The 20,267-nt window shown below is 38.9% G+C and overlaps 1 protein-coding gene across 17 annotated transcripts in view; it reads right to left on the reverse strand.

Moving 5' to 3' along the window:
• MAP4K4 (mitogen-activated protein kinase kinase kinase kinase 4) overlaps positions 1 to 20,125 on the reverse strand; it is a 186,737-nt gene extending 166,612 nt beyond the window's left edge. For 7 of the 17 annotated variants that reach the window (XM_034658970.1, XM_034658971.1, XM_034658965.1 and 4 more), the window contains exon 1: positions 20,006 to 20,124. The gene's annotated coding sequence lies outside the window, so the exon portion shown is untranslated. Of the gene's footprint in view, positions 1 to 20,005 lie in introns of all 17 variants that reach the window. The other 10 variants (XM_034658964.1, XM_034658961.1, XM_034658960.1 and 7 more) reach the window with 3 other exon arrangements.
• Between the last annotated feature and the right edge of the window lie 142 nt (positions 20,126 to 20,267).

Below are 20,267 nucleotides of genomic sequence, written 5' to 3' on the forward strand. Positions count from 1 at the left end.
CCAAAGGCTAAATGAGTCCTCACTGAGCTTAGCACATCTTGGTTCTTTTCTAAACCCACCAAAGTCACTGTGGAAACACCCTCAACTCTCAAACAAAAGGCCTGTGCACTGCCTATACCCCAGATACTCGTTCCCCATATGTCCAACTGACTGAAACAAAAAAATGACCCCATAATGGAGCCTATGCCAACTTTTTCTCTAATAAGAGAAAGCTATGAATTTTAGAAGTAACCGACAGTTCATGCCAAGTTTTTTCTTTTCCCTACACATAAAAAAATTAAGAGTTAACATACAAGAGCCTTAACCTCAGAGTCATTACCACTGTTTCTTTTATTCATCCTAAGAACTAGAACTCATCTTCAAATTCTACCTTCTGACACATAAGCGGCAGATACAATCTGGTTCGTTTACCTGTAGACAGATCTCATTTCCTCTTCACAGTCAACATTTTTGGGAAGGAAATAAACCTCACTTACTCTCCTAACCACCAATGAGAAGCCCACAAACTGCAAGCTGGGTATGCATGACTTCCTCTGGTCCAAGCCCTACTCTATTTCCTGTTGAGCTAAGAAAAGCAGGTCTAGCACTGCCATACAGGAATTGAGGCATTTGAGCACCTAAAATCAAAGCAAACTTTGACTTACTTATCATTTTGCTATTGTCATTCTATCCAAGTAAATGGATGAAAAATCCTAACTCCTAATGTAAAACAGGACATGTGATAACACTGCAATTAATGGCAATGAGACTTTTTTGTAAAATAAAGATATTTTAGGGGTGACTGGCTGGCTCAGTAGGTAGAGCATGCGACTCTTGATCTCAGGGTTGTAAGTTCGAGCGCCATGATGGGTGTAGAGATTACTTAAAATCTTTAAAAAATAATAAAAATAAATATATTTTAAAAGGTCAGCATTATATCTCCATCTCAAGCCCCCAAAACGGCATCTTCCACAATATGCAGAACCTTTTTAATATTCCTTATTGAAGAATGGAAAGAAGAAACATAACAGACATGACAGAGAAAATAGTGATCAAAGAAAACAACAGGGTGCTTAAAATGTTTGCCAGTCCCCGTCTTCACTGCACAGCTCCCAGTGAGCTGACAGGTGACTGCAGCTGCCTGAGGGGCCCTAGGAGAGACCAGCCAAAGAATAACACGAAGAGCCTGGCCCCAGTCCAAACTGCTGACCCACAGAATCACAAGCAAATAAAATGATGGTTGTTTTAGGCCATTATGTTTGGGGGCCGGTTTGTTACCCAGCAAAGGGCAACTGAAAAAAGGCATTCATTTATTACCACCTGATATATTTTTTTGTCTTCTTAAACTCCATGAAAACATAGACTGTCTTTTTTGCTAATCTGTACCTCCATCATCTAGAATAGAGTCTGCAGTATTTCTGTGTTGAATAAATATGCTATATGTATATCTGAGGCCACATCCAATTTTAGTTTTTAAAAAAATGAAAGTCTTAATTTACTAGTTAAAAAAATATTACTACTTTATGTCACATTTATTTTGTGTCTTTACTGTGAAAAAAAAACACATTATGCTGGGGCGCCTGGGTGGCACAGCGGTTGAGCGTCTGCCTTCGGCTCAGGGCGTGATCCCGGCGTTATGGGATCGAGCCCCACATCAGGCTCCTCCGCTATGAGCCTGCTTCTTCCTCTCCCACTCCCCCTTGCTTGTGTTCCCTCTCTCACTGGCTGTCTCTATCTCTGTCGAATAAATAAATAAAATCTTTAAAAAAAAAAAAACAACACATTATGCTATGAGTTGAACTGTGTCATTGCCCCACCCAATTCCCAAAATTTGTATGTGGAAGCCCTAACCCACGCCCCCCGCCATACCTCAGAATGCAACTGCATTTGGAGATCCAGACCTTTCAAGAGATGATAAGGTTAAAATGAAGCTATTAAGAGTCAACTGGTAGCCTTATAAAAGGAGGAAATTTGGACACAAAGAGAAACCAGGGATGCACGCGCACAGAGGAGAGACCATGTGATAACATAGCAATATGGCAGCCATCTGCAAACCTAGGAGACAGGCCTCAGGTGAAACCAAACCTATGGACACCTTGATCTTAGACTTCTAGCCACTAAAACAGTGAAAAAATAAATTTCTACTGTTTAGGCCACCCAACTGTGGTATTTTGCTATGGCAGCTCAAGCAGATACAGGTATGGAGTTCACATACATCTGTTCTTATAGTTCGTATGGCCTCATATTTTTACCACATTCTCTGAAAAATGAAAACTTATTGAGAATTTCGTGGAAAAAATGTTAGGTGGCAAACAATTTTTTGAATTTATTTTTAACAAGGAGAAATTAGTTTTAGTCCCACTTCTGTGACTGATGGCTCTGTGACCTCTACAGCCTCTTTAGAATAAATCTTAGATCCATTCTTTTACCAAAGTTTGGACTAGATAACTTCAAGTCTCCCCTGAGCCCTCACAGTCAATGAGCACACATGGAAGTAATTATCAGAACGTTCAAATGAATTCTGCAAATGATCTGAAAAGGAGTTTTAATTCCCATTTTTATTAAGGCTTGGTTGATATCAGTCTTGAACTTCACAGAAGGACGGTTTTCCCATAGTCTGCTAACAAAAGCAAAGACAAGCCCTTATGATTAGTTATATGCGATAACTGTAGAACATATTTCTTATACTTTTTAGGGGAGAGGGGCTTTCTTGCTGCTTTCTTCCAAGAACCTCTTTTGAAATGAAAGATAATTATGTTTCTTAAGTATAAATATGTTACATAGAGATGGCATAATTTTCTCAGAGTTAAAGATCATTTCTCAACAAAGGTTTCGACACAAGAAGAGGAGGTATATTTTAGCAAAATCTTCCTTCCTTGTAATTTAGTCTGAACAGGTTGCCTGGATGAAATCTATGTTCTGGGTAGTTCCTCTTTTGCTAATTATTTATAAATAAGCAGTTGAAAAAGTTAAATGAAAACCATGTTTTGAGAGTATAATAATAATTAATGTTAAATTATACCTGACAAGATTTGATAATTCAGCATTTATACAGCACCATCAGATTTCCAAAGTGCCTAAAGTCCCCACTGTTTCGTGAAGCAATGCTCTGGCTTGGATTTGAGAGTTATCTGTATTGCATGAGGGAGGTTCTTAAACAAATATAGTGAACAACTTGCTCTTATCACAAGGTCAGTTGAGTTTCAGGACTACAATTGAAATGGAAAGCTCCTTGGGTATTTGCTACTTTTGGTGGGTCAGGGTGATGGAAGATTAGGAACTTTTTCATTTGGGAGATTAGGAAACTTTCAATGTTGTCCTACTGGAATATCTGGTTAGCAAAGCACATTTTTCCTCTTAGATGAAATATTTTAAGCATAATGAAGATTTTGGTTTTACAGAAATTTCTGATTAATCAATCACTGAAGTTCAAGGCAAACTACTACTTCTCAGTGGTTCAGGGACAGAGTCTTTGATCTTCCTTAAGAAACATTATTTCCCTATACTTTCCTGATAATGACAGGTATGCTACCCAGGTATAAAACTTGTACATATTCTGGAGTAAACTTTTTATAGTGAAATTTTTGTAATAAATGATAAAATAATCTAGGTAGATTTATTTTATATCTAGATATATTGGCTTGGTTCCTTAGACTTTTTCTTTTTTCCTCTTTTGTGCGTACGGTATTTAATTTATAGGGTCATCAAGATTCTGGAAGAATCATTATCAGATTATTCCTTAATGCATTTGCAGGAGTAAAAGGATTCAGGAGTATCTCTAGATGCTCTCTCACAAATATGTGCTTCAGAGTAGGGAATCCTACTATCTGTATGATAATAGACATATGTATGAACAGATACTAGCCTGCAAAATATTAAAGCTTTCAATCATGAGAGGAATAAGTTCCAATTCACAAAATGTTTGGCAATCACGAAAAAAGCTTCCTCCTTCCAAGTATGTGCTGAGGGTCGCCATTAGTAAAAAGAATAGCAAAATCAATAAGTACTTTTGAAGAACAAAGCTGGAGGACTGACTTCCCAATTTCAAAACTTACTACAAAGCTACAATAATCAAGACAGTATGGTACTAGTATAGGATAAACAAAGAGATCAACAGAATAGAATTAAAAGTCCAGGGTTGCCTGGGTGGCACGGTGGTTAAGCGTCTGCCTTCAGCTCAGGGTGTGATCCCGGCGTTATGGGATCGAGCCCCACGTCAGGCTCCTCCACTATGAGCCTGCTTCTTCCTCTCACTCCCCCTGCTTGTGTTCCCTCTCTCGCTGGCTGTCTCTATCTCTGTCAAATAAATAAATAAAATCTTTAAAAAAAAAAAAAAAAGAATTAAAAGTCCAGAAATTTCAAAGAGTTCAGAAACCCTCCAATTCAAGGTCAACTGGTTTTCAACAAGTGTACCAAAAAAAAAAAAAAAAAGAATGGAAAAAGAATAGTCCTTTCAACAAACGATGCTGGGATAATTGATATTCACATGCTAATGAATGAAACTGTACCCCGCTTCTGAGCATGTACAACAATCAATTCAAAACTGATTAAAGAACTAAAATATAAGAGCTAAAACTAAAAAGCTTAAAAGAAAACACAGAAGTAAATCTTCATAACCTTGGCTTAAGCAGTGGTTTCTTAGATATGATACCAAAAGCACAAGCAACAAAATAAATAGACAAACTGGACTTACTCAAAATTAAAACTACTGTGCTTCAAAGGAGAACATCAAGAAAAGAAAAAGTCAATCCAAAGAATGGGAGAGAAATTCTGCAAGCCACATATCTGGCAAAGGATTTGTATTCAGAATACACAAAAAAAAAAAAACCCTCTTAAAACTCAAATATTAAAATAACAACACAATTTTAAAATGTGTAAATCTGAATAACCATTTCTCCAAAAAAGAAATTCACATGGTGAACAAGCACATGAAAAAATCCTGACTATCATTAGTCGTCAGAGAAATACACATTAAAACCACCAAAATGAGATATCACTAGGATGGCTACAAACAAGAACACAGATAATTACAAGTACTGGAAAGACAGTGAAGACACTGAAACCTTCATACACTGTTGGTGGGAATGTAAAATATTACAGCTGCTTTGGTAAATAGTCCAGCAGGTCCTCTAAAGGTTAGAGTTCACAGGACCAAGTAATTCCACTCCCAGATATATATCCCAAAGGAAATAAAAACAGTCTACACAGAAACTTGTATAAAAAGGTTCATATAGCAGCATTATTCCTAAAAGCCTAAAACTAAAAACAAACCACATGCCTACCAACTGATTAAGAGATAAAATGTGGTATATCTATACAATGGAATACTACTCTGCAATAAAAAGAAATGAAGTACCAATGCATACAACACAGATGAACCTTGAAAACATGGTAAATGAATTAAGCCAGTCACAAAACGCATACTGTTTTCTTTCCATTTATGTGAAATGTCTAAAATAACTAAATCCATAAAGACAGAAAATAATTAGTGGTAATAACCTATGGCGTTAGGGAAGTGAGAGAGGTAGTCATAGGAGGATTGTAGTAATGGGTTTCTTCTTATAGCGATGAAGGTGTTCTAAAATGTGGCTATGACTGCACAACTCTGTGAATATGCTAAAAGCTACTGAACTGTACACTTTAAATGGGTGGATTAAATGGTATGTGAACTGTATCTCAAACTTTTTTTTTAAATGTTGTTTCTAAAATCCAATGTTCAGGGGCACCTGGGTGGCTCAGTAGTTAAGCATCTGCCTTTGGCTCAGGGCGTGATCCCAGGGTCCTGGGATCGAGTCCTGCGTCAGGCTGCATGCTCCGCTGGGAGCCTGCTTATTCCTCTCCCACTCCCCCTGCTTGTGTTCCCTCTCTCGCTGACTGTCTCTCTCTCTCTGTCAAATAAATAAATAAAACCTTTAAAAAAAAAAGTAAATAAAATAAAACCCAATGTTCAATGTTGTTCCCCTCCTATGTCCCACTACACCTATCAGAAAAGGGAGAAGAGTTGTTTCCACAGTTTGCCATGTTGCTGATGTCTCATAAGGAATGAATAGTGAATAGAGAGACAGACTAGACCTATCACTGGACTTCCACTTCTGGCCAAGATGGAGTTAACAAGATGGAACTACCTTTCTATTGAAAACAACCAAAACAAACCCATACAAAATACTTGAAAATTTTGGTTTTCAAGAGACTAGACATGAAGCAATGAAGGATAGTGATCCCTGATAGGAAACAAATGAGGTGAGCCATAGGACTGCCTGGCCTTACTCCTTTTATAAAGTTTTAGGGCATGGCACAAGAAGAGGAAACCCAAGCAGAGCCCAGCAGACTACCTTAGTTGAGAATGAGCATAGAGTCTAGGCAGACTAAGATACCTAGAGTTCCAGGTGAGGGTACCAGAGATGAGATTCACACCAAAAAAAAAAAAAGAGAGAGAGAGAGAGAGAGAACTCCCAAGCTCTACAGAGGGATCCCAACATATTCAGCCAAGTTATGATCAACTCAAGCTGATCTTAAGAAAACTATCCAAGGCTGGGAGGGGAAAAAACAAAAAAACAAAACTATCCAAAAGGATTAGAAGGGAACAATGCAGGTACTCGCCCAGCGATGGGAAAAGTACCTGTCCCACCAAACAAATGGAAAAACTCATATATCATGGGGGAATTAAGCAGAGTATCAGAAAGGTCTTGCCTAAGCAGTGGGGCATAATTAGAGCTAGACTGACCACTGCTCCAGAGCTCCTCAAAAAATCATAAAAGACACAAGAGGATCAAATTATTTCCATACAAGTTAAATGCACCCCCAGACAAGAGCTCAAGGATACTTTATAGGAATACAAAAATACCAGCAACCAACAAAGTAAAATTTATAATGTCCGGCACCCGCTCAAAGATTACCAGACAGAAACACATATCCAAAATGAGAAAAACCTACTGAAACTAATTCAATACTGACACAGATATTAGAATTACAGAAAAGGACATTAAAAGAGGTATATGTTTGAAAAGTTGAGACCTAGAAAATATTTTTTAAAGACCCAAATCTTCTCAAGATGAAAAATACAATATCTGAGATGAAAAATACACTGGATGGGGTTAATGGCAGAATCAAAGAAAACTTAACAGCACAGCAGAAGAAACTAGCCAAAATGAAGCCCAAAAAGGAAAAAAGAAAATACATCAGTGAGCTGTGAAACAACTTCCAGTGGATTTGTAAACATGTAATGGGAGTTCCCAAGCCTAAGAAGAGAGAAGGGAGATGGAAAACAAAACAAAACAAAACAAAACAGAAGAAATACTAGCCAAGGATTTTCCAAATTTGATGAAACCTCCAAACCAAGAAATTCACAAACCACAGCCACAAGAAATGTGAAGAAAGTACACCAAGACACATCACAATCAAACTGCTCAAAACCAGGCGTAAAGGGAAAATCTTAAAAATCAGAAAAAAATGACACACAGACACAGACACACACACACACACACACACACACGAACATAACAGGGACAGCAGATTTCTCAACAGATACAATGCAAGTAAGACGACTATGGAGTAATATCTCAAAAATACTGAAAGACCAAAAAAAAAAAAAAAAACCAAACCAGAAACCTAGAATCCTATATAGAGCAAAAATATCTTCCAAAAATGAAGGCTCAGGGGCACCTGGGTGGCACAGCGGTTGAGCGTCTGCCTTCGGCTCAGGGCGTGATCCCGGCGTTATGGGATCGAGCCCCACGTCAGGCTCCTCTGCTATGGGCCTGCTTCTTCCTCTCCCACTCCCCCTGCTTGTGTTCCCTCTCTCGCTGGCTGTATCTATCTCTGTCGAATAAATAAATAAAATCTTTAAAAAAAAAAAAATGAAGGCTCAAAAAAAGTTTTCAGACGTACAAACCTGAAAGAATTCATCACCAAAAGACCTGTACGACAAAAAAATAAAATAAATAAAAATAAAAAAATAAAGTTCTCCACACAGGAGGAAAATGGTACGAGAGAGAAATATGGATCTACGCAAGGAATGTAAAGTACTAGAAATGCTAAACACATGGGTACAAGTATAAGGGTTTTATTCTTACTCTTTATATCTTTTTAAAAGATAGCTGACTGTTTAAACAAAAATAACACCAACATATTTTAAGACTTATATATAGAAATAAAATGTATAACAAAAAATATTATAATGCCAGGAAGGAGAATGAAAGTGATACTACTCTAATGTTCGTACATTATACATAAAGTACCTCACCTGAAGGTAAACTGTGATAGGTGAAAGGTGTGTACGATAAACTTATAAAGCAACCAAATAGAAGTTATAGCTAATAAACCAGAAAATGGAATCATAAAAACGCTCAATTACTCCAAAAGAAAGCAGCAAAAAGTAAAAAAGACAAGCTACCAATGAGACCAAGTCCTCAGTACTGAGAGCCAGAAAGAAATGAAACAGAGAATAAAATTAAAGTTCAGGGGAAAAAATTACATATTTATGATTTTAAATCACACTTTTCATATAGTAAGTAAAAAAGGGAATATATATTTTCAGCTAACTGAATAGGAAACTAATAAAATGTCTAATTCAATCTTGGGGTTGATGACTGACAGAGGCCTTGCTTGAAGAAAATAAAAAGAATTTCACACCTTGACAGCATCAGTAATTAAAAAGTCCTTTTTTCCAGTATGGTTAGGGAATGGTTAGAAATATTTCACTTGATGTTAAATTATTTTCAAAAAAAGCCCACAAAATCATTTTATTCAGGAGGCTCTGGAAAAGAAAATTATTTTTTATCTATATTATCAAAAAGCAAATACATAACACCTGAAAAGAAATGCAAAACTTCATCTTTTAAATCATTTCTTTGTATAACCTGAACTCTAGAAACTTGCTTAAAACTATTTGAATATGACAAAGCTGCACATCATTGTTCCTATTTTCCAGAATTTGCTTGCAGCCCTAAGATCAAGGGGACCAGCAGCTGAATAAAGTAGTCTCTCCCATGTGTATAGTGTAGGGCACAATGTGGCCTACTCTGGGCCATCCATTCACCAAATAGTCCAGATATTATTCCAGATGCTGCTCACAGGATACTCTGAGAGGCCCGATGAAAGCTCCTTCACCACCCTACCTCTCTTATGCGGGGTGTTAAAGGTACTAAATAGATAGCTGATAACCCCTAACTGATACAGGAGATGCAAAACAGTAGTGAAAAACAAAAACAGCAGCAGACTTAGGATGCAAGGCCTCCCAAGAGGCAGATGGCTCAAGGCAAACTAAAAGGGGCCAGCAATTACCATAATCAATGGAACACACCCCTTCCAATCTTTATTCAAAGTTCTATTAACCAAGATGATGAGTCATCAGCTCCACAGCAAAACAAGCCCACTGTTTCTTTGCTCCTCACCCATCTATGCCTCACCCAGAGAATCTGAATTTAAATCATAAAGCTTCATTGTATATATAACCACATCTACTTTAGCAGATCCAGCTTAGCTATACACTCCCATAGGCCCTGCTCTTCCCCATCTGCAATATCATCTTCTTAAAACTGCTTGCTTGCTATGTGCACCACAAGAACATAAGCTGACTAACTGCTCTCCTTGTTCATTGTCACCAGTGAGCAAGCACCGCATGGTGCCTGGCACATACCCTGTACGGGTTAAGTACTTTAGTAATAAATGATTGAAAGGAATCACGCCTCGCAGAGCAGGCTCTAAATTATCTACTGGCAATGAAACACAAAACAGGTACTGAGCCCTCAAATCACTGGAGGGTAAAAAGTAAACACGCACAAGGTTTCCCTGTGAATTAAGGGAAGGAGCAACAAGAATGGATGAAAGACTGATGTACATAGAGAGAAGAGAAATGTTCTAATATGCGAAGTTCAAAGAGGGAAGACTCTGGAATTAAGGCATGCCCTAACAGGTGAATGAATACATCCAATGAATTGTGCGTCACCTGAATGCACATCCTCAACCTCTGGCAATACTCAGTGCCTAACCTGGGATCCCTAAAAATAAACTGTATGTCCCTGGGATGTACAGCCCTAACTCAGGTAATCTTCAGTCTTTGACCTGAGATCTCAAAGCAGAATAATCATAAAACTACACAGCAGTTACAAAGACAGAGTCTCAGAAAACCTGATGGGAGTGGGGGGAAGGGTCTGGTAGTCAACAGTATTCTGTTGCTATCATAAGCAGGTAAGAATGAAAGCTCTAAGCACAAGAATTTCCAAAAAGTATACATTATTAAACTTAATTAATTTTATTTTAAACTTTTTTTTTAAGATTTTATTTATTTGAGAGCAAGACAGAGAGAGCATGAGCTTAGGGAGAGGCAGAAGCAGACTTCCCACTGAGCAGGGAGCCTGATGTGGGACTTCATCCCAGGACCCTGGGATCACGACCTGAGCCAAAGGCAGCCACTTAAGTGTCTGAGCCACCCAGGTACCCCTAATTAATTTTATTTTAATGCATAAATCCCTAATAAAAGATATCATAAAAATATTTAGAAAGATGAGAAAAATACTCTAAAAGGTACACTTGAAGTAAATCACATGATTACTCATATTTCCCCATATAACATAACAAATCACTTATATTTAACTTGGTACACATCCTCTGACCAAAGATAATAGATCCTGTTTTGTTTTGTTTTTTAAATCATGGTAAGTCAATAGCTTCTGCCCAGGATAAAAGAACACTCCTGTCATGAACATCACATGGCAAATGGGCTGGCAATTGCACACTGGAATCCCCCCAAAAAATAGTGAGAAGGAAAAACTGGTTTAGCCTGGTTCTTGTTACCAATGACCTCACTGATAGTGAACAGTTTGTCTTTACAGAGATAAGAAACTGTACTCATGTTTAAAGAAATGACTTAAACCCAGGGATGACTAATAATGAGAATGGGAAAGGTACAGGCTTCCAGGGAAGCAGACAGACACATAGGATCATAGGAGGTGTTAGGCTGTACTGCTGAGAAATGAGAAGACAAGGCAGGTAAATCCCATCCCATTCTACATAAGGCTCCAAGGTGCAATCCCATTGCATAGCTCTTCTGAACAAGTCCAGAGTGCCAGGCCAAAACACCTACTGAATGCATTACTCAAAACAGCCAGAAACTAGAAACCCCAACAATGTCCATCAACTGGTAAACAGATAAACAAAACACAGCATTATCCATACAATGGAAAACTATTCAGAAATAAAAAGAAACAAAAACCATACTAAGCAGTGTGGATGAACCTCAAAAGCATTATGCAAAGTAAAAAAAAGTAAACAGATGCCAGAGACTATGCACTGTATGATTCCATTTATATGAAATGTTCAAAAAAGGCAAATTTATAGAGGCAGAAAATAGATAAGTGGTTGTCTGGGGCTCTGGGCTGGAATAGGGATTAACTGTAAATGCGTTTGAGGGATCCTGCCAGGGTATGAAAATATCCTAATACTGACCTGTGGTAATGGTTGCACCACTAGGCAAACTTACTAAAAATCACTGAAATGTAAGCTTGAAATGGGTGAATTTCATGATACATTAAAATGTACCTCAAGAAAGCTGTCAAAAAAAAAAAAAAACCTCAACAAACCCATTGAGCAAACTCCTATCTCTCTTCAAGGCTTATTCAAAGCAGCAGCAGGCAGCAAGCCTCATGATAACAGTGCACTGCTCTGCACCTTGCCTCACTTTCCCTCCTCATCATCATCTCTCTGGGCTGGCATCTCCCAAATTAAGTATCAGTCCAGAGGTCATGCACTAAGGCACCATTCTCAATATTGTTGTTGCTGTTGTTGTTGTTCTGGACGAAAAGCAGCAAATACCTGAGTAAAATGTAGGTTTAAAATCAAAGATAAGTTTAAAATCAAAGATAAAATAACTAGTTAACTTCTAATCCACTGGACTGATCTCAAGTCACGAGGGTTAATTCCAATGAAAATGACTGTAAGGTAAATAAAGAATAAAGACATAAAGGGGATAAAATCTAAGATAAATCTTAGATAAAATCTAAGAACATCAGGAATAAACAGAAAATGCTAAAAGCTTCTCTAAAGAAGTTTAAAACAGATCATACTCAAACAAAAGAGCAATGTCTTAAAATCCCAAGGGAAAAATAGGTCTTTAACCTAGAATATTTTCTACCAAATTACATAAAAATCCATTGCAAAAGAAAAAGACATTTTCGGCCATCCAAAGGGCTTCAAACCTTTACATGCCATCCACCCTTTCTTACAAAGCTACTACAGGATGCGCTTCAGTAAATAAGGTAGCAAATCCAAAAAGAAGACTATCATATCCAGGAAACAGAAATGATCCAAGGGAACAGTTATGTACCAGCAGGTCTAAGGGGCAACCATACCTGGCCAGCTCTGAGGTACCTCCTGGGAGGAAAAAAAAAAGTGGAATCAATAGGTTATCTAAAAAATCATCTCACGTATTTAAGCATTTGGAAAAACTGTTGCTAAAGGCTTAACTTTGCTGGGCGTTTTAGGTACGTTTCAGGGCATTTGGGAGAGAAAGTAATCACAGGTATACAGAAAACTAAGGAAATGAAAATGTCAATGTAAGGGGGAAGGGATGTTTAAAAAAGGAAATATAATCATATTAGACTGTGTGGCTCAGAGATAAATGGTATTTACACAGTCACGATAATATAAACAATTATCATCTTAACCCAAAATTATGATATACGTACCCATTTAAGGGAGGAGGTGAGTTTAAGAGCTAATCTTCGACTACTGCAGAAGTTCAAAAACCGTAGTTCAACAACTGTAACTACTATTACAAGAAGTCAACAAACGCATAAAACTGATAAATCAACAAATAGCCACATGAGCACAGAATTTAAAAATACGGAAGTAAATTTCAGTGATGGCAACCAAAAACTGAAAATAGATGCCCTCCTGGGAATAGGAAAACTCCAAGGCCTAATAGGAGAATTTCAGTATCATTTGGCTACAACCATATGCATTCATAACTTTGATATGTTCTTAAAGCCCTATTTATCATAAAATGAAAAGAAACTTTTTAAGTCATAATGCAAAAGTGTGGGGTTTTTTTTCATTATTTAAATTTAATAGGACAATTGTCAGCATCAGGCCCTATCTGAGACAGTTACAATGCCCCAGGGCACAAAGGCAAATTAAGCACCAAGCTGTGGGCAGCATGTGCTCTGGGCTCCCTACTTCTCCAGGATGGGAGAACACCTGCTAGGCTTGGACAATGGCCCCAATTCTCCAGCTTGCTGATGCAACATATCAACCCAAAGGCTCATGAAGAGCCCTGAGCACAGAATCAATCCTGCCAGTTCAGTGCTCCTCAAAGTGTGGTATGCTGACTAGGGTACACAAGGAGATCATTTCAGAAACTGAGAAAAACTGTAAAAACTTTTATAGCAATTTAACAATGTAACATTATGGTTTTTCATTCTAATAAAAAAAAGACCTAGGCTGGTATTTTGTGTGTCTACTTTCTTCTTTCACTTTTCTAGTCATTTGTTTGTACTGAATTTTACAGGACAAAGAAACCCTCAGAGGCTGAAAAAGTGCACTTGAAGTCTGAGCCAATTCATGCGCTAGTGTGTGTGCTATGTCTAAATGCAAGTATGCTGGGCAGAGGACCTGGGGAGACAAGAGACATTACTGGATTTACAGTGGATATTACATGCTTGGCATTTTATGTCCATCCCCCTGTCCTTCCTGAGTTCCTTGAGTGTAAGCAAACTGCCTGTTTCGTTCACCACTGTATGTATACACCCAACATGCAGAACAGTGCCGAGGGCCCACTTGGGTAAGAGCACAGTGAGAGCCGAAGTGGCATGAGACCAGCCCTAAATGGTTAATCGTCCTGCATCTTGTCTCCCCAACTTAGTTCTGAGCTCCTCATAATGCCACAGAGATGTCAGGGTTTCCAAAAGTCCTAAAACTTATCTGTCCTTTTTTTTTGAAACTCTCATAGAAAAAACTGCCTCCGAACTCAGGGCCTCCCACATCACTTCTCTTCTGAATAATGCCAGCAGACTTTTATTACTGAACCAGCCTCCTAACAGAATATCATATTCTGTCCAGTGAACAGTCATATAGCACTATAAAACATAAGAGCATATGGCTGCCACACTGGCCACTGGCAATACATCACCTGGCCTTCTCTGTTCTTCTCCTAGCCATCCCTCCCTATGTCCAAAATATTTATGTTGACTCAACTCTGGTGTTATCATGTTATGAGAGCAAAATAACTGCCAACCAAATCTTCCAAAAGCTAAATAAGCACTTGGAAATCTCTACCCTGATCATAAATTGGTCCCAAATTAAATATTAAATATATATATATTTTTTAAAGATTTTTTATTTATTTATTCGACAGAGACAGCCAGCAAAAGAGGGAACACAAGCAGGGGGAGTGGGAGAGGAAGAAGCAGGCTCATAGCAGAGGAGCCTGATGTGGGGCTCGATCCTGTAACGCCGGGATCACGCCCTAAGCCGAAGGCAGAAGCCCAACCGCTGTGCCACCCAGGCGCCCCTAAATATATTTTAATACCTTAACACTGGCAATTCACTCTAGTATTGTAAGAAACCAACTTGAATTCATGAAAAATCTGTTTGTAGTAACTATTCAAAGCAATTACTTGCAAGTAGTTAATCAGATGATCTGCGATCACTATCTGTGAAAGTTTTTAAAGCACTGATTTCACAAGGTAAGACGGTGACATAAAATTGTTTCAACCCTTAAGATTATCAGAAATTCTCAGTAAGTACTGTTTGATTTTAAGAACTTACTGTGGAATAAGCCCTTGCCTCAAATACAGTCAACTGTCATGGGGTCTGCACTTGTGTAGAATGTTCATAACAGACCCATATATAAGATGGGGAGTGAGCCTTCCAGGTTATCACATATTAGGGCTGCCCTCTGGTCTACAGCTGTGCTTCAGTGTCTGGACAAACTGGGTCTGAAAGCAGTACACCTGTGCAGTTATTTAATATTCTATTGCTGTCTACCAATTTTTTAAAATGATGGGATATAGAAAAATGAAAGCACTGATACTAATGATAGGAAGCACAGGCATCATAAACTTAAAACAGCTCAAGAGATGGAAAACATCTGATGCCCTCAGAGTAGGCAATCTCTTGGCTTAAGCAGCTGTTCATGACCAGATGATCAAGTATTTACTAATAAAGCAAAGAAACAAAATAAAAGACCATGGATGAAATTCATGTCAAAGCATCCATCTTCAGTTTACAATATTTTTAGTTCCCTGGGAATGAAACTCCTCAGATGATTATTCCTTGGCTTATTAACACACCTGTTCAGGGATGCATTATTTCAAAAGTAGGATGTATTACTTCAAAGTCTTTGCCCTGCTAGTATCAGTCCACAAAATCCACAAACACACACAGTGCACCAGAAGTGCCCCCAGATAATACTTTTGGATTATCTCAATATGTAGAAATATACATATACCCAAAACTGGCTAAGAAAAAAAGGCAAAACTACAAGTTTGCAGCTACGCAAATGAACATTTATTTATTAGAAAGTTTCAAGCAATAAGAAATTTTAAAACCACCATGAGTAGGATTTTATCTGGTGGTTGGATTTTCTGTTAGGCTTTTATTTTGTGATTTTATTTAACTGAAGTTTTGGAAATTTGGGGCTGATATCTTTTAGGAGAGCTACACACCAATACGTGTTCAATGGGATTGGCTTCCTCCCACCTTACCCAAGTCCAGAATTCTTCTAGCATGAAAGAGCCCTATGTCTCAGAACAAGTCTGTACATGCCACTCAGTGGCAATTCGAGCCTCCTTGTAATGAAAACATTAAGTTCCTCAAAATTCATTTTGCCCCACTGGATGTCTTTACCTACAGTCAAGAAAAAGAGATGCTACACTTAAGGGATAACATTTAGAGAGACCCCTCACAAAAGTTTAAGTGTTTGATCAAAAATGTTAGACTAACGATTTTTAAAAGACACACAATTTATACAGAACTTTACTGCTGAGTAATCGAAAGTAATTTTAGCACTTTCACAGATCCCAAGGCTCCTCCTAATCCAGTGGGCAAACAGTGTACCCATTTAAAGGGCCACACCAAAGCTTGCAGAGAATGACTGAATTTAGCAGGTTGACCTCAGCAAGGAAGAATGTCCAAGAATCTAGCCCAACACTCTTCCTCTCTACTGCCACTGCTACTGCCCTGCCCCGGCCTTTACCTCCTCTCTTCTGGACCATTGTCCTAGGCCAACCATCTTACCTGCTCCTTCCCCAAACATCATCTGATCAGGTTTCTTACTCCCAGGGGTCTCCAAACCCAACAAAATTTTCAATGACCCCTCAATACTCATAGAATGACATCCCTCCTTAACTCATGAGCAAATAATCTCTCCTCAGATGCCCACTACTCCCTAAACCTCCTGTCATTCCCAAAGAGGTCACACTCAGTCCTTCTGTCACCACACCCCTCCCCTTTCTTCAGTAAATGAGGGGGACAGCCTTAGCACCATGCCCTAAACAGCAGCAAACTCTCACTGTTGCTTCTGCTTACCATCTTCGGGCCCAGAATACTCTCCTCCTCATCTTCCAAGGTTTACAGCCTACCTTTCCTCCAAAGAAAGGGTCAGACAGGGTCAAGATGCTCAATCCTCCAAAAAGGCTGCCATCCTTCCTGTGAGCAAGCCCTAACCCTAGACATTGCACCTGCTGGATTCTAAACTCCCTAACTTCCCCTCTCACTACCTGCAGTACCTTTCCAGATGTAGGATTTTCCTTCTCCTAGTCAAGACATTTGGAACACTAGTCATTGTATGCTCACAAAATAGAAAATAGCAGGGTAATCATAACCCCAAGGAAAAAGCAAAAAAGGTAAAATAAATATTAAAAATAATAAAACTCAATATAACACAAAAACCTTATTTTTTCTGGTTTTGTTTTTCAGTCACTGGCCCCCTTTGATGAAAATAATTAATATTCACTAGATTTACTTAACATGCACAAGATCATCTTCTAAACACTTTTTTATAAATAGATGGTAGTCTGAATGAAACCCTGTAAACTGAAATTCACAGTATTTTTCTTAAATTTCAATTTATGAGTATCCTTCCCAGTGATCCCTTAGAAACCTAATGCAAAAAATACATTTCTCTAAATAGAACATACTCTACTCTGTTTCAACTCTTTTCTTTAAAGATAGTTATATGCTGTTTAACTATACCCAAACTATTTACCAATTTTGTCACAGATAGAGAAAATTATAAACCACCCCCCAAAAAAGCCACTTTCATAAAACAGCAAAATCCAGGAAACTCCCTGTTTTTACTCATTCGCCTCACATAAATACAGCCTTCTCAAAATAAGAAAGCACAATCACTAAAAAATAAAAAGCTCACAGAAAAAAACAGAAAATAGAAGATCTAGCAATGAAACAAATTAGGGCTACAGGTTGTTCAGCTTAAAAGTCTTTTACCTGAAGTCATGTTAAGAAAAAAACTTCTCTATAAACAACACGTCATCACAAATATTTTCCCAACTCAGATGCTATTCACACTAGATGTTTAATAATAAATACTAGCGTTAATAATCTAATCCCAAAAGCACCACATGCAAATCATGCCAACAAATCCCAAATAAACTCCTCTGCATAATATAAATCATTCTAGAAATTAGACATTGAAACAGAGATGCAAATGGAGATGTTAACAGCTTCGCCTATTTCTACCAAGACTGAACTTCCCAGTATCACAAATATTGTGATGTAAGAAAACATCTATGAAAAATCAGGAAAACCTTAAGACTGAATATTTAATACTATGGAATTAACTTTTTAGGTGTCAGAATGGCATTGTGATTATCTGAAAAACAAAAACGATACATACTTAGGTATTTATGGGTGAAATGTTATCTAGGCTTTAACCTTAAAATACTAATGAAGACTATAGATGAAACCAGATCAGTCATCTGCTGATTAACTGTTAAATGGGGTGATCTCTCTCTCTCCTTGTGTACGCTTGAAATCTTCCAGAATAAAATAGAACTGCTGGTGAGCAAAATCTCAGGCACTATTTTGTGTTTGTATGCCACTTTTGCACAGATTTCTTAATTTGTTAGGTTTGCATAATTTGAGAATTTCTTCTCAACTGTACAGACTTTGTAGTCAGAGAGCTGTGTCACCGCCAGTATCCCAAATGCTTCCCAACTGCACCGCTCAGCAAATCTATTTCAAAAGCTTGGGGGGGAAGGAGGGGATGGAACCAAAGGAAAAGAAGAGGGGGAAAAATTTTAACAATGAACCTGACTAAACTGTTACCATAAAGAACTCCCACCTCTTAAAGTCACATAATACACATTCAGGTTTCATCCTTTTTTATGGTTTAAAAACGGACTGTTGGCTTCTACTTCACTTCACTACTCTTCATATCCATCCATGCTGACCGAGGAAGACACAAACAATCCAACTACTGTGTAACCAGGTCAAAACAAGCTTTGGCTAACTCACTTGGAAGAGTACACTCACCACTTGGATTTGGCCAGAAAAGCTGGGTTAGAAAAAAAACTGACTGGGGCTTAAACAAATACCGGGGCTGGGGAGAATGTCTTAGAGCCAGTTACCAGGCCACTCAGTGAGTTGCAACACAATCTTCTCCAAAATTTTCCAAAGGCTTCCAAATTCGGTTGAGCCCAGCAGGCTGAGTTAACAGGGCTTCCTTTCAAATTCAAAAATCTGGCCCCAGCCCCAACAGTTAACCAACAAAACACATGCTAATTTACTTGAGATCACCTAAGAATACTGACTCAAGTTCAGACCACAGGCCGGTACACGGTCCGGGGGTACCCAGCCCAGGCCAGGGGAAGTTGGGGCAGGGGCGAGGCATTCAAGGGATAGATAAACCTTATTCATAAGGCATAAAAGAGACAATAGGATCCACACTTAATTTGGCCTAAGAAAATGTCTACAGTCAGCTTCCAACCCCCTCCCTCCATTTTTAATGAGACAATGACAATTCTTCATGGTGAACCACAAAGCCCTGCTTCTTAAGATACTTTTTTTCTAGCCCCTTGTATCCACTCTAATAGCCAGAAAACACCCTCAGCGCAGATTACTTTTAGAAAACATTTAGCAATAAGAAGTAAATCAGGACAGGGGAAATTTAACATTCTGTTTCAAATCTTCAAGGCCTAAGCCTCCATTACCTACCTACGGCTCTTTCAGAAGCTCTAGAATGTGCTCTGAATAAAATGAACAGCACTACTGTTAGTCACATCAGGTGTCAGCTACTCAGAGCAGACTCATAGTCTCCAGATTTGTGAGTTTCATTTACCGTTGGGGGGCGGGTGTTAAAAAAAAGAGAGAGAGACAGGCCTGGGGTGGGTGTGAAATCTGGGCATCCTCTTGACTCCTCACTCTCCCTCATCTCTGTTTCAATTACACACCTGTCAAACAGGTTATTCCTGGAATTCAGATTTTATAATCCTCATGCTGTAATTCTTCCTGCTCCTGGTGCCCAAACACACACCCCTCCCTGCTTCCCCAAAATACGTATGTATCCATCAGCAGCATATATGATAGAGTTAAGAAGCAGTCCCAGGTAACACCAAACTCCTCACCTTGAGCACTTGGCAAACATTAAAACGAGGCAACACGATGAAAATTTTCAAGGCCAAGGCAATGGTTTAGGATGATCATAGGCCAAGCCTGCCTATACTGAATTTTAATTCACACACATAAACTCAGAGGGCCGGAATTGGGGAAAACGAAAGAATTAGGATTGCCTTATGAAAAAATGTTTTCCCATTTTACTGAAGAAAAGTGCATGCCTAAGAGCGTAGCTTATTTCCTTATCTCAAAGCCAGGAAATGAGTGAGGTCTTTTAAGGCCAGCCTGAATATAAACCCCTGTTTAAAAACAGAGGGACCGCAAGGCAAAACCCCTTTCCCAACTTTGGCCAAGTGGCGTGGCCTCCAGTCAGCAGCGTGTTTATCACCCATGTCCTCGTCCCCCAACAAGAAGTTTCAACGTGCCACGGGAAACAAAGACGGCGCCTCGCACCGACCTTATAGACTTGTCCATAGGTGCCATTTCCAACCACTTCCACCAGCTCAAAAATCCCAGCAGGATCCTAGAAAAGAGGGGAGGGGTTAGAATTTAAAAGCAGCACAACAATGAATAAATAAAGCGGAGCAGTTGGAGAGAAAGGGCGATTGCAAACCGGGCGGGCTTCGCCCCGCGCGGTCCCCCAGCGCCCGAGGGCCGCGCCCGGGGCGCGAGGGGCGCGGGGCGCGGCGGGGTGGGGTCGTCGGTGGAGGGTCGCGCTC

The sequence above is a fragment of the Ailuropoda melanoleuca genome, chromosome 4 (genome assembly GCF_002007445.2).
Source record: "Ailuropoda melanoleuca isolate Jingjing chromosome 4, ASM200744v2, whole genome shotgun sequence".
Taxonomy (NCBI): Eukaryota; Metazoa; Chordata; class Mammalia; order Carnivora; family Ursidae; genus Ailuropoda; species Ailuropoda melanoleuca.